General features: G+C 43.4%; 1 long non-coding RNA gene across 4 annotated transcripts; it reads right to left on the minus strand.

Moving 5' to 3' along the window:
• Positions 1-4,323: 4,323 nt before the first annotated feature.
• LOC136496527 (uncharacterized) lies at positions 4,324-8,127 on the minus strand. 4 transcript variants are annotated; one of them, XR_010769074.1, is made up of 4 exons: positions 6,565-8,127; positions 6,373-6,440; positions 5,242-5,455; positions 4,324-4,619 (listed from the first exon to the last, which is right to left on the minus strand). It is a non-coding gene; the product is annotated as an uncharacterized lncRNA (long non-coding RNA). The 4 variants fall into 4 exon arrangements; XR_010769075.1 differs by lacking the exon at positions 4,324-4,619 and adding an exon at positions 5,536-5,601 and having other exon boundaries at positions 4,639-5,455; XR_010769076.1 differs by lacking the exon at positions 4,324-4,619 and having other exon boundaries at positions 4,641-5,455; positions 6,565-6,660; positions 6,918-8,126.
• Positions 8,128-10,012: the final 1,885 nt, after the last annotated feature.

The raw sequence follows: 10,012 nt of genomic DNA on the forward strand, positions 1-10,012 counted from the left end.
CACATACAACTATGATTAGTTGAATTGGGCTATCAACACGCACCAAACTCAAACACAAGAGAAGGAGAAAAACAACTCTGCATGGTCGGAATGGGACATCGACACAAGCCACACGAGCCGAAACTCAACACAGAACACACGCTTGATCGCCTCTGAACCACCACAAACCGGTCACCACACTGCACCGCCAACAACCGGACGACAGAGCCATCTGGACAAAAACACTGCCGTCACCTCTTGCACCGTCGTTACCGATGCTGTCCCACATCGAGATAGCCTGCTGCCGAGCAAGGCTAACCACCGTAGTCCGCAACAAGCCATGTAGCCATCCCGCAAACGGATTCACTTGCGCCGTCTATCAAGACGATGTTCCAAGCAGGGCTGGCTGCCACAAACTGCTACAAGCTGCCAAACCGAAGCGTGAGTTCTGCCTCTAGTGCTCGCCAAGACGGTCCCATCCACCAAGATCAATGCGCGCACACCATAGCTTCTAGAACCTAGCTACCTCATTGAAGGTAGAAGTGCCACACGTCCTCCTGCTGCTAGTCAGAACGCCTTCTTGCGCCAAAAACAGCCACCGCTAAGCGGGGCCGCCTGGTGCCACACCACGCAGATCACCTCGGCAATGCAAATATGCTGGCCACCACCTCCCACATCAGTCATATCGCCAACTCCGTGGACACCTCCCACCCTAGCCTCCTTGCCAACTCCATGGACGCCTCCCACCAAACTATTGCCCTCCATTGCCAAACAGATGAGAGGCCCTCCAATCGCCGCACCAATGCCCTCCTTCTGTCCACCTTCCTCTGTCATGGACACGAAAAACTTAAATCCTCAGCTAGGCCTCCATCTTCCTCGCCATGACGCTGACCGCCAGCCCGCCACAGATTGACCGAGCACAAGCTTTCAAAAATGACGCCTCCAAGGAGGGACGCGACGCCACCGGTGCCTTCGTCGCCTGACCAGAAGGTCAAGGTTTCCACCCAGAAAAGACATGCCACGCAAAGAGGAGAGGATTGTTCGATGGGTGCTTTCAAGCATGAAAAAGGTGCCCGAAGGCGTCGCCTTCGTCAGCCCAAGAGGGACAAAGCTTTTGCCATGGCACCTCAACCCCATGCACAGCAATGGCCATGGTCTGTCCACTGCGATAGCCCTGCGAAGATCTGACCACAGGTCACCATCACCACATGCTCGCATGAGCAGCCGCCCGCCGAAACAGTCATAGCACACCAGATGTGCTACCTGCTGATAGGGCCACCATTACAGCCCACGGCGACGAATCTGGCCTCCGGGGCACCAGATCAAGTCACCGCAACGCTGGATCGGCCGCTGCCGGGGCAGCCATCGGAGCAGCTCCCTGGGCTGCCGCTACGACGGCATTGAGCTGCTCAGTTAGTGAGAAACACGCTAAAGTCTTCGCCTGCCGCCCATCGCTTCGGGTAGACGCCAACGAGCCTCCGGCTGCACGCTCCACCATGGCCCGTTGCAGCCGCGCTAACCTCGCGCGGCCACCGCCATGGCCCTTCCTCTCCTGTGCAGATCCGGTCTCACACGCCGGAGCCAGCCCTTCCTCGCGTGTTGCGGAACGTTGAGCTTCACCGGCTGACTCCCGCGTGCCGCCCAGATCCGCGCAGCCCTTGACCCAAACATGCGAGAACCCCCCTCACCGCCCTAGCAGACTCGCATAGACTTCTGCAGCCTCGCTCAAGCGATGGTGAGCCAGTGAGGTGCATGGAGTGGCGGATAGGGAGGGGTGGTGGCGGCAGGGGTTTGACGTGCCGCCTGTGCCACCCCTGAGAGGAAGGAGAGACACGGGGGATTTCTTAACAAGGAATGAGTATTGAACTACAAATAGGGTGTAAGCGTAGAGATATGTTTCCTGGGTTAGGTGCAGTAAAAAATGTGCTGAAAATTGGCAGAAGGTAAATGCGTCAGCATTCATTTTGGGAGAACTATATGGTATAGAGTCCAGATGCCCAAGACCAAGTGTGATGGGTTTGTTGGAGATCTCACATAAATCAACTGTTTTGTGTTATTATTGATAACTGGATTTCATAGTGAAAATTGCCATCTCCGATTTCTTCTTCTTTTTTTCTTTTCTGTAACCCTTGCTGTACGCCGCATGCTACTGAATTCTCTTATGCATGTGTATATGATACATATAGGACGAAGTAGTTCAAAGAGCCCAAAAGGCTAAGTACAGAGCTGCAACGGAAGTCAGTGATGATAAGGGGACAAAGTCGGGAACGATCAGCAACTATTGTGACAGCTACACCTATGTCATCTCCCCCTGCTATTCCCACACAGAAAGAATAGTTCTAGCCTTCTTGGTGGAAATGAAGAGTTGTTGCTGCAAGTAGATGCAGTTCTTTCTACAACCAAAAGGCTGTAGTTGACTTTCACATGATATATGTCAATGAAAAAAGTATTTGCTAGTGAAAAATCTAATGTACAATTTTTCTTATGAATGGAATGAGATATATTAGTTCATTTTAGTATCCCAAGGAAGAACTTTTGCGTCCAGAGTGTTTGGTTATATGTAATATGCCATTCTTAAGAAATAGAGCTTCAAAAACCGTGGTAACAATAGAGAGTTAGTGTCTTGATTTACGGTATTTACTTTAATTTATAACACTGAATGAGGACTTCGTTGCAAAAGCGTCAGAGGAGATTTAGTGATCTGATCAACAAAATAAATGAATTAATGTATTTTCTGTATCAAATTCCATATACAGAGGTACTGTATCATCGAGGATTTCCATTCTCCCAGGGACAATATGTACGTGTACTGAATTATGCAAGCAATTGCAGATTACTTTGTTGTGTGCATTCAATTCTTACACTTTGCATCATTCGTGATTCTGTCATATTGTCTCCGAAACCCGAAACTGATTCCTTTGCATCATTCATGAGTGTCATATTGTCTCCAAAGCTGATTCCTATATGACACTGTTGAGATACCGATGCCTAACGTGGAACCGATTGCTTGGATCTACCTAGGCAAGATGGTCACGAGAGATCACATACACCGTATAGGAGAGTCGATATTTGGTAACAAGGTTCGGCTGAAGCCTACGTCCTCGGGGCATGCTTACGGACGCTCCTCCCTGAAACTGCGACACCGGCCATCCAGAGCGCCAGGCAAAGCCGCCGGCACCCCCCACGAGCTAGTCACTATGTATTGCTTTTCACTCTCGTAACTAGAGTGGGTTACAAGTGCAGCCCCCTACTCCTTTTATAGAGGGGCTTGGTTACATGAGTCAACACGTAGCTCACCTAACCCTATACTACGCTCCTTCTGATTAGCTTCACCGGTGACATCGTTGCAGCCTCCATCACGCATGCGCGCCTACAAGTGACCCTGTCGCGATAACCACTACTAACTTCTGACCCTTATGCCACGCTTTTTTGTCGCAACGGCAAGATTTGGTTGCAATAAGGGGTGTTATTGTAACTATTTGCACATTCGGTTGCGATAGGCAGAATTTTTGCCACGCAAATTATTTCGTGGCCGTGAGTGCGAAGATCGTTGCAATAAGTAAGTGCTATCGCAACCAATTGTAAACCGGTTGCAATAAGTGATCACTGTTGCCACGATTTGATTTGCGTTGCATACAGATTTATTGGGGTTGGAATACTGAGATGATATTGCAACTTTTTAGTTGATGGTTGTGAAAACGCGTCTATGTTGCAACGAATATGATTCGTTGTATGTAATAGTCGTTTGTGTTGCAAAAGAGTTGTACATATAGCATCGAAAAAATAAATCATTGCAATCACTAAGGTTCAGAAAGCACAACCCTTTTAGGGAAAAAAAAGATGAGAAACAAGGTTTTGAACCTGAGACCTTTAACTCTAAAAGAAAGCTACTAACCACTACACTGTAATTGTGTTCTTGTCATTAGTAGCCATAGAACCTTATACAAATTAATAGCACGTCTATGTTGCAACAAATATGTTTTGTTGTATACAATAGTTGCCTGTGTTGCAATAGGGTCGTACATATAGCAACGAAAGACTACATCGTTGCAATCGCTAAGGTTTTATTGCAACCATGCTTAGTAGTTGCTATATATCAGTACATATCATGGCGATAGAAGCTTGTATCTAAACTTATGTATTCACGTGGGTCTCTGTAATTTCTGCGCTTGCATACGACCCAAGTCAAGGAAGCACTAATCACAACAACACAGGCAAACATGTAGGAAATAAGACACCGTATATTGTCTTAGATTTCTCTCTGTTTGAAAGCACCATCTTGTCATGGGCAATGCCTATTCGAAATTTCGAAGAACTCTATGGAAGGGTGGATCGATAAAATTAGTCTATTAAAAGGAGCTGAGCAGCATATGGAAAATACAATGTGAATAAAGACGTGTTAAAAATGTAGTGCAACAAAGCTTCTCGCAGAACACAATAAGTCGGGATGACTTTTCTATGAACGAAAAGAAGATATACAAGGCATCACAACAGTGTAAAGAATGATCACAACCAACAAAGATTTGGTTTTTTTTTTTTGCCAAAAATGCTGTGATAACCTTCTGATCAAATGGAAGCTTTCTTGTGCAATTGATCAAGCTGGTTGCGACTTGCGAGCATTGAACCCCCAAACTCTGAACCTACAAGAGAAGAAAATAATAAGGGTTCATGGAACACAGTTTATCCTTTTAGGTAAGAAGACATAAGATTAACCCTATTTTTTTATTCTTATCATTATCTTTTAGGTAAGAAAATTAATTAAATAGTCATCTCTTGTATCCTTATCATTATCAAGATTAGGCATATAGTGAAACGTGACTTAGTGGCAAAGAATAGAAGTGTCGTTGTCGGAGCTATCAACCTTCTGGAGTAAACCAGTAGGTTGGCTAGAGTTCTCACTGAGTATTGGTTATGCATAGAAACACTATCCGAGCCACATAGCTAACTGCCTAACTACCTCCATAAGTGCTCACCATCTATGGCTGATAGCAGTCTTTTATGTAGGCATTCAGCATGTGCACACAGCAAGCGGAGTCCATACCACATACAAATGGAGACATCACTATTTGTACAGCAGAAGTAATGTATCCATCTTAGAAGCTATTTAGCATATCATAAACAGCTACGTAAACAGCTCTAGTTCAATGTTTAAAAGGGCACATCCATCATCCTAATTGGCTCCAATGCAATGTTTAAAAATGCTCATCCATCATCCTATTTGTTGAAACAAATAAAGTCCACAAGTTTACTCTCAAAGATCACCTCTCAAAGATGCTACTCTCACAAATCATCTCTCAAAGATGCCACCTCTCCAAAAGTGATTGCAAATGGAACTTTCCAGCCACACTATCTGATCAGAAAGATCTAGCTCCACGAAGGCATTAGCTTGTGCTACATTCTGATTCAGACACAGATGCTGAAAATAGAGCCAGATGGTCCCTTTTAAAGATTGGACAAGATTTGTTTCCTAGAAAACCTGGGAAACATCAGTATTTGGATTAGAAACTTTATTACATACTAGTATATAGTAGATCAAAACGGTATTAGACAACTTACATAGTACTAGCAAAAAACAAAATGGACACAGAGTAGTTCTATGCCAAGGCAACAGCAGTGATAAGTCTGAATACACAATTAGAAAGGAATGTTCAGAGTCAAAATTACTCCAGTTATTGATCAGACTAAATAAAAGAAGGAAATGTTCAGAGACCACATAAAAGACCGAGAGACCAAGAAAATATTAAGGACATGAACCATATGGCATTGGGAACGTTTTATTTTTCTGAGGACAGGCGTTGGGAACATTAGTAGGACAGGAACTCATCTGAAACCGACATCTAAATGCCACTAGCTGCACTAATATGTCTGTGTTACAATACACTGGCATGAACACAAGGCTTGAGAGTTTGGACAGTTTATACATGGTGTGAACTGTGAACACAGCGCAGTGGACACACAGAGTAATTCTATGCCAAGGCAACGGCAGTGATATGCCTATAATGCATACAAGAACAAAAATCGGCAAAATCTAATGCTGCATTTTTTTTTGTCAAAATGTTCAGTTGTTTGGAGTGGGCAAGAAACTGACTCTGTAATTCTCAATGAATTTTATCTGAATTCTACTAATGCTAAAGAATCACAGCATCAAAATTTAGAAAAGGATCAGAACTGGCAGCCTAACAGGCGATTAGTAATCTGGTATAATCAGATATCATCGATTAATTCTTCTCCTGCCACACTGCATGACCACCGGCTCACAGATTTGAATTCTACTAATGCAAATTATCATAAGCATGGTGAGTATTCTGCACAAATTTATTCCAAATGCCACACACAGACAAAAAAAACATCTCATGTGCTACAGCTGCTCTCTACAGAGTTCGATGCAATTACCTTTAATCGTAGGCCGAGCTGTTATTGTAGACTGATCCCAGAGGGCTTCAAAGAAATCTGAAACAAATCTGCCAAAAAATGATTAAAGGAGGAGATCACAGATCTGAAATTAAGGATAAAAGAGAACCATGAGCACCAATCACATGATGGGGATCAGAAAAAAAATCAAGAACTCCACCTCATCTTCCTTACCAGGCGAGGGCATGAAAACGAAGGAGAAACAGGATCTACACAGGTTCCTTCAAGAAACGTTGCCTTGCTCTTTTGTGATCTACAGGTGCCTCCTTCCTACAGGGCACGAATCAACAATAAGAAAGCCTGTATGAAGCAAAACCAGTATGTACAAGCACTGTATAATTTTATTTAGTAAGTAAGCAACTCTGCTTACAAAATCTAGGTTGCCTAACCTTAAAGTAAGATAACTGAATGTCATTTTAATAATCTCAATGAATGTTATGCAGTGCCAGGAATGCTACCACTGGATCTCATTAACAATCATATTGATTGTTATCTCAAACCATAATAGGGGAATTTATAGTTGATACCTGGAAGCAGTTGAAACTTACTACATGACGAGCAGCCCAACAATTTTGTAAACCTTAAAAAAATTGTGAACGGGTAAGCATAAATAACTGTCAGTGGAGCTATAACAAATTCAGTAGACCAATCAAGTTCTTAAATAGCGAGCATACCACAATGATTACATAATCTCAGAGTTATAACAACTCACCATGCAAGAAATAATTAAAAAATATCATGCCATGTTTTGATGCAATTACTGCACAAAGGTAAACAGAACCACAGGAATATTAACAAGTATAAAGTAAGACCGCTAATCCTGATAAACAAAAGTTTCAGAAGCCATCGATAATGTCCTCCTTTGATTCACTCATAAATAACATGCATGGTAACAGAAAAACACACAATTTGTGCAACCAAAAACCTGTAGCATCAAGGAACAGTACCACACTTGTTACATTAAATTCACTAAATCCCACAATTCCCCGGTCACTAGATAATTAAACAAACTGGAGACAGACTCCATGGAGAGGGAACAGCTTGCCCAGCAGCGAGCAGACTCCAGGGGTGTGAGCCCACGCACCGAAGCATGTTTACCAAATTAATAAAAAAGGTTTAATCTCTGAAAAACAAAACCTGAACATCACGATGCCCTGGCTTTGGCCTGTCACAGGGGCCAGCACGATGGGTTTGGAGCATAGCTGCTTCCCTCTTGCTTGATGTGGCCCCTAGTCGCTCCCCCTCTCTCCCAGGTCAGGCATCCGCAGCTCCTTCTGCTACGCATCTAATCCGCCAGAAAAGGGCACAGGTAAGGGGGATTGAACACTTGTGGCATAGACATGATTGATTTGGTGAAATTGGGGGCGAATTAGTCGCTGCCACATTGGATTGGAATGGCAGCGGCGGGCGCCTTGGATAGGGGCAGAGGCGGGCATGAGCAACAGTTTAAGGACAGAGATGGCGAGCTGTTGTGGACTGCAACGCCGATGGCCATGAACTCGAGCGCGAGCGGCGGCGGCCAGGGCCCCGATGGAGAAATGCAGCGGTCGTGGACCCGGAGGAGCAAACAACCTGGCACCTCCTCTGGGAGCGGAATAGGGAATTTTGGGAGGTAGAGAGAGATTTACTTGGGAGGGGCTGCAGGAAGGAAGCGCGGCTTTGGGGAGGGACGGCGCGGGAGGAACGGATATTTTTCCTGGGCGAAAAATCATAGGAATCATCAAGAAACAAAGAAAAGGAAGCTGAAGCACACGTTTGGAACGAAGGAATTGAGATTTCTTTTTCTTTGACTCTTGTAGCCAGATGCTGCTGATTTCATACGAAAAGAAGAATATGCTTTAATCGCTTGTTTTTTTCTTTTACGATTCATGCCGATTTTTCTTAGTTTCCATTTAGATCTTTGAAATTGAAAGACTCTAATAATCATATTTGAGGCATATATCAATTAAGCTAATATGATTGTACGTGTAATATATTTATATGGTCATATAAGGGAGATACATATGTTGTATTTTTGCTATAGGGGAGCGGGCCACGTGCTATAAGTTATAGAGTAAAAATATAGCACGATAATCCAGAGAATAAATTTTTATCCTACATCCAATCAAAATTTGAGATAGTCTTATATGTGAAATTTGAAAATTTATGAAATGTTAAATTCCAAGCCATATAGCCTAGTCTATTAAATATATTTTAATTCATCAAGGATCCGAACGGATCATGCCTAAACAACCAAAAATCAATCTATTATCTTCTTCTCTTACCTTTTACTCTCACGACCTCATCATGTCTAGTATCTCCCTTGACGAGGTTCTTTGGTTTTCTAAGTGGCCTTGCTGGCTCTAGAATAACCTTGTCGTGACCTTTCCGATGGTTTTTTTGGGAGATGTTAGCAAGCTTTTCATGTGAAGAACATGTGTCAGGTTTGCATGGTCATCCTGCTGGATGGCCTAACTATTTTTGACGTATCTTCGTAGTGTGCTAGGGTCGTGTATGACGCTTGGGCATGCTAACTCTAGCTGGTGTTGAACCTTAATTGACATCAACAGCAGTAAAGTTTAATCTAAGGAATTGAGTTTGCAACTAACTCTAAAATTCCCACACTACTCATATTCCTGCGTTTCAAACACTCATTCATATAAATTCTTGTGTTTTTCAATCCTCTATTTTGTACCGCAATTCTTTTTCTATTCCTCCTTTTTTTCCCCCAATTCTCGTGTGTTTGCATTCCTTCTATGCAAACAAGCACTAGGCTAGAAGACCTAGGAAGAAATTGAAGAAAGAAGGCGAAAGGAAACATAATGTTTCACTTCTTCTATTATTTCATAGCAATTCACTAAATTTGCTTATCCTTTTCAGGTTAGAAAAATTTCACAAAAGAATATAACTAAGCAAGATTTTCTTTTTAAGTGCTATATCTATCTATCTATCTATCATGATCCTAAACCCCAGCTCCGATGACTACGCGAGGCCGCTGCAGCACCCGCCGACAGCGAGAAAGTGCGTTGCTCACCGTTCCTCCCGTTGCACTCAGCGCTCTTTGTGAGCGCGCGTCCTCCCCTTCACTACGCTGGCTTCCACATCCGTGCCATATTGGCCACCTCCACATCTGCACAGCCCACACTATCGTCCTCATCCGCGCTGCACAGTCTGTCTCCGCAATGGTGAGTGACGAGCTAGCAAAGCATAGGTCGTGCTTTGGAGCTAATCACCGTTGCCCTGACAGTTCCTTAATTATTCTTCTTCTCTTAGCTTTTTTGGTTTGCTGCAGTGCTGTCATGGTGTTTGATGAAATTTGCAGGGCGTCAATTGCACATTTACCCAATGATAAAGGCCAGCTAACTTGTCGGTTGACTAATGTGCTTGTTATTATGCAATATATCTGATCTTAGAAAATGAGCGTTGTTGGGGCTACAAATAGTGTTCAAACGAGCCGACCCTACAAATCCATTTGTAGAGGCTGCTGGTGTTATCAACCGTTCTTATAAATGACTCTATTTGTAGGGATAACTCTATATCCAGTCGCCCCTACAAATTCGATTTGTAGGGGTAGATTTAGAAAAGTTATAAAACTATGTTGTTTATAATTTTTTTCATTTAAAATCATTTGGTGCTTCAAAAT

The sequence above is a fragment of the Miscanthus floridulus genome, chromosome 12, assembly GCF_019320115.1.
Source record: "Miscanthus floridulus cultivar M001 chromosome 12, ASM1932011v1, whole genome shotgun sequence".
NCBI classification, from domain to species: domain Eukaryota; kingdom Viridiplantae; phylum Streptophyta; class Magnoliopsida; order Poales; family Poaceae; genus Miscanthus; species Miscanthus floridulus.